This window comes from Empidonax traillii, unplaced genomic scaffold (genome assembly GCF_003031625.1).
Source record: "Empidonax traillii isolate 1590-97213 ecotype Southwest subspecies unplaced genomic scaffold, ASM303162v1 scaffold2062:size40415, whole genome shotgun sequence".
In the NCBI taxonomy this organism is placed as follows: domain Eukaryota; kingdom Metazoa; phylum Chordata; class Aves; order Passeriformes; family Tyrannidae; genus Empidonax; species Empidonax traillii.
Genome location: NW_020957255.1, coordinates 33,463 through 38,049, shown reverse-complemented (window position 1 = coordinate 38,049; position 4,587 = coordinate 33,463). Strand labels below are relative to the sequence as shown.

The 4,587-nt window shown below is 49.1% G+C and overlaps 1 long non-coding RNA gene across 1 annotated transcript; it reads right to left on the bottom strand.

The window, feature by feature from the left end:
* Positions 1 to 9: 9 nt before the first annotated feature.
* Positions 10 to 3,707, bottom strand: LOC114071495. Its single transcript, XR_003574046.1, has 3 exons — positions 3,310 to 3,707; positions 971 to 1,105; positions 10 to 76 (listed from the first exon to the last, which is right to left on the bottom strand). It is a non-coding gene; the product is annotated as an uncharacterized LOC114071495 (long non-coding RNA).
* Between the last annotated feature and the right edge of the window lie 880 nt (positions 3,708 to 4,587).

Below are 4,587 nucleotides of genomic sequence, written 5' to 3'. Positions count from 1 at the left end.
GTCTGTTCCTGGTACTAAGAGAACTTGAAACCTGGCAAGGTCTTTGTTTATTTATGCACTTTAAACATCTCAAGCCCTGCCAGGCAATCAAGACAGTAAGACAAATTAGCATCTTCCAATGCCTACCCTTATAGAATGCAGAAAAATCAGTTTTACTGCAGTTCTTAAACAAAAAAGAGTTACTGAAGTCTAATCAAGGCAAACAATGAACTAGTAGTTTCTACATATCACGTCACAACTTTCTACCTCCTCCTTATTTGAGCCAAAAAAGTTTGGGGAACTTGCTAATTTTCACTTTCCTTTTCACTCTTCACAACATATACTGTTTTGCATTAACATTTGAGATCTACTTAAAGGCATGTTTCATACTTGGCCACTTCAGTTTGCTGCAATTTCTGAACTTCTTCAATATTGGAGTCACCATGCACCACCTGTAACTGTCAACAGAGAACCCTCCATATTTTTGCCACTAAATTTTCCAAACTTCAGCTAAATTGCAGATACTCTTGTTCAACAAAAACACGAAAAGAGAAAGCCTTCACTCTCTTTCAGTCATTCATTCCATATAGTTCTACCGTTCCCTCAAAATGGATAAGAACTCATTTTCTACATCCAACTTTAACCCAAGCTAACTGCTTTTACCACATCTCTGAAAAATAAGCCTTAAAAATAGACACCTCCATCCAACAACATACTGACCATTGGGTTATAGAGGCCAAGAAGTCACGACAGAATAGGTATGTTTAAAACAGAAGAAGCCACCCAACAGCCTCCTAACTACAGCACTTCAACTTTATACCTTCTGTACTCGAAAGAATGCTGCTACCTTAGATAACATTATATTTATTTACAAGAACTAGATTATAATGCTCCTTACTTCTGCCTTTAAAACACTGAAACAAAATCATCTTATCAAAGACTACAGGAAAAGCACTTTGAAGGCAACTTTGTATCAACTTGGCAAACTTACCAAAGATCCATCCCTGCAGCCTAACAAGGTCATCACGACTTGAGCCTCAGAGAACCACGACCGACACTAGTTACTGGGAGCCTCAACCCTCTACAGAACCAGGAGCTGCCTTCCTAAAAATACTCAGAGCAAAATCTGGAAGGAGGATGGGGTTAAACAATTTGAATCAGACACATAACGCTATTAAACCCAATAAGTAAAAAAAAACCCAAACAAAACCAAACAAAAAACCCACAACAACAAAACAAACAAACAAAAAAACCAAAACATGAAAAAAACCAATATATCATACCACTGTTATCAGAACATCATATATCCCCTACAAAATAGATTGGGTAGAGTTCATTAGATTAACTTCATGCATCGTTAACGCTTCATAGCGCAAGCTGTAACTTGGATATGAACCTCTTAAATGGTATTTCATCAGTACTGCGTAACAGCAACTACCTGACAAGTGTAAGACCCTCCGTTAAACTGGGATTCAGAAACTGAAAGAAAAAAACGCCTTGTGCAAACAGGATAGGGGAATGAAGTTTGTTCTCCGCCCTCCCAAGAGGAGAATTACTAAGCAGGGGATTTACAGTGTTCAGTATTAATTACAGATAGCAATATGACTAATGTAGTAGCAGCAACGTACAATTACTTACTATTAATGGTTACTAAGGCAAGGGATTGATCGTAAACAAGTAATTCCTAGATGAAAAGCTACTTTTTAGGGTCAGTAGGGAGCACCCAAGTAGGCCCACCCTGTTAAAGCCTAGCTGCTCCCTGACAATCGGGGGACTGCCAGTCAGCCGCCCCCCACTCCCTCCTGTCCCTGTGACTCCAACCATGCAATTACCCCACCTGTTACTTTCCTCCAGGCCTACTTGGGCCATCTCTGCTGAACAGCTCTGGTGTTGGCTTAGGGGCTTTCCCCAAGATGCAGTAAGCTTACACTGCCCTGACTCTTATCAGTTTTTGTCCCAAGCATCCATATTCAGCTCTTGTTTCAGACTCAAAAGGAAGGAAGATAATTTGCATGACACTCAAATGTTAAAATTTGGACTCCCTCTGCCCCCAAGCCCTTAAGGACTATCAATTTGTTTGTGCCAGCTACAGAGAGAAAAAGTGATCTGTAGGGACTCTTAAAACTGCACATTATGAGCAAACTTTTTAATAATATGCTAAACTGAATCAAGCACTGTGCAGTTGCTCTCCTTTTCACTACATATACGGGGTTTGTGTTACCTCCTGAATTTGTTCAGGAGTCTATTGTCGTTATTTTTTTTAACAAGTCTCTATCCTGCCAACAGCCCTGCCGAGAAATTCCAGCCTATCAGTTCACAATGACTTGGAAGTAGTTCTCAGCAAGGACTACTCACGCTTTAGGCCACTAGGCATGCAGCAGGCTAACCTCTCACATCATCTTCATAGCCCAATTACAAAATGTTGCATTCTAAATACTAAGCTCCAGATCTGCTACTCTGCAATAACCCTTTTCAAGATAGCAACGAAAATACAAATGCTCACTATATGTTCTTATTTTAAACAGCAATATTATCTGCATGCACTTGTTAAAACTCTCTCTTAAAATCTTCATCAAGAAACGTACATATGCAATCAAAGTTTACAACTACATTTACACATAAAGTAGTCTGAGCAACACACAGACATAAAAGTGACAGAGGTGAATTATTTTTACTCACAACATCCAAAGCATGTGTTGTAACTACTCAGTAAGTATAAAGTATACAGGTCTAACCCTGAGCTCAGTGACCCGGGAAGTGAGTTTATACATTTTATGCATCACACAGGTTACCAGCTGTGGGAGATGAAGACCACACTGTTCCCCCCCACACACACACACACAGGGCAAAACACAAGTATGCCTGATTTGCTGGTGACCCACTCCAGGTTCTAGCAAAGTCGTACAGCTAACAAAGTCTAGACAATCTCACGACTATATAAACTCACAGGGTCCTTCCCAAGTCCCAGTGGAGGTCGGACAACACGAAGTGCAAGTTCACTACAAAAGGCACAAGTCGAGCACCCCGCAGCAAGGGGAGGCTCTACAGCGCAAGCTGCCAGCACCGCACCGCCACTCGTGACCCTGACAGCAACCAGCTGCCCTACACCAACGAAGGCCATGCCTTTTATTTTGGTGGGGTTTGTGGGTTTTTTTGTTGTTTTGGTTTTGTTTTTTTTCACGTTAGCTGGCAGAAGCCTGCCACATGCGCTGGTGACACCTCACCCCGCCCCACTCACCCAGGGCAGCGTGCCGGGGAACTCCGAGAGCCCTAAGGACCCCACGGCCGAAACAACACCCCCCCAAACCCCCAGCACCGGCCCGTCCTCACCTTCGGCCAGCGGCTCCTCGGGGGTCACCTGGTACCGCCCCACCGCCAGCGCCCTGCCCAGGGCCACGCCGCTGCCGGAGCCGCCGCACGCCGTCCCGCCGCCGCCGCCGCTCCCCTCGGACTTGGGCATACGGGAAAACTTCTTCATGACGAGCGGGGCCCCAGCAAGAGCCGGGGAAGAAGAGCCTGAGGCGAGGAGGCGGCGAGGGGGCTGCCCCGTTTCACATGTCGGCCGCGGTCCCCGCTTCTCCTCACCCGCGGCCGGCTGCTGAGAGGAGGAGGAGGAGGGAGGAGGGAGAAGGAGGAGGAGGGAGGAGGAAGAGGCAAGGAGGAAGAAGGACGGAGCAGCCGCAGCCCCGCCGGCCGGGGCGGCTGAGGGGACGGCGCTGGCTGTGCCGGGAGCGGCCGCCCCGCCGGCGCGCGGCCACAGAGCGCAAGCGCGAGGCCTCCCCCGCCTCTCGCGGCTGGGCCCGCGCGGCCGGAAGTGCGGCCGGGCCGGCACGTGCGGCGGGAGCGAGGCGCGGCGCGAGACCGCCCCCCCCCCCCGCCGCGGCGCTTTCCCGCCCTCGCGGCCCCGCGCGCTCTCTGAGGGGACAGGGCGGGAAGCGCTGAGGGGACGCGGCCGGCGGGGCACACACAGCCCGCGGGTCACACACAGCCCGCGGGGCACACACAGCCCGCGGGGCACACACAGCCCGCACGGCCCCTCAGCGCCGCTCCCCGCTGCCTCACGCTGCCCCTCGGGCATCACCGACACAGCCCGCAGAGGGACGTGCCCTCCGGAAGGAGTCTGTCGGCAGCGGTACGATGAGGAGATGGTGAGCATCGCGGTGGTAGAGATGGCCCTGCACGCCCCAGACTGTGGAGGCTCCGGGGTCTGTGGCATGCTTCCACAAGGGGAATTCCAGGGAGATCCTGGAGTCTCTCTCTCTGGAGACTTTCCAAACCCATCTGGAGGTGTTGATGTGCCACTTGCTCTGAGTGACCCTGCCTTGGCAGGGACTTGGACTGGATGATCTCCAGAGGTCCCTTCCAACCCTAACAATTCTGGGTTTCTATGAAATAACTGTGAAAAGCGTTGATACCGAGTATGAATTCCAGTGGTGCATCTCCACAAATATACTGTGCAGAGTTTTGAAGGGAACTGGCAGAAAAGAAGGGGTAGAAGGATGGGTCTGGGCAGGAAACCATCAATGAAACGTGAAGTGAGCGTTTTCGCACTGTGAAATGTATTGACATGTACAGTTTCCCTATTAACACTGACAAAGCAAACCTGGG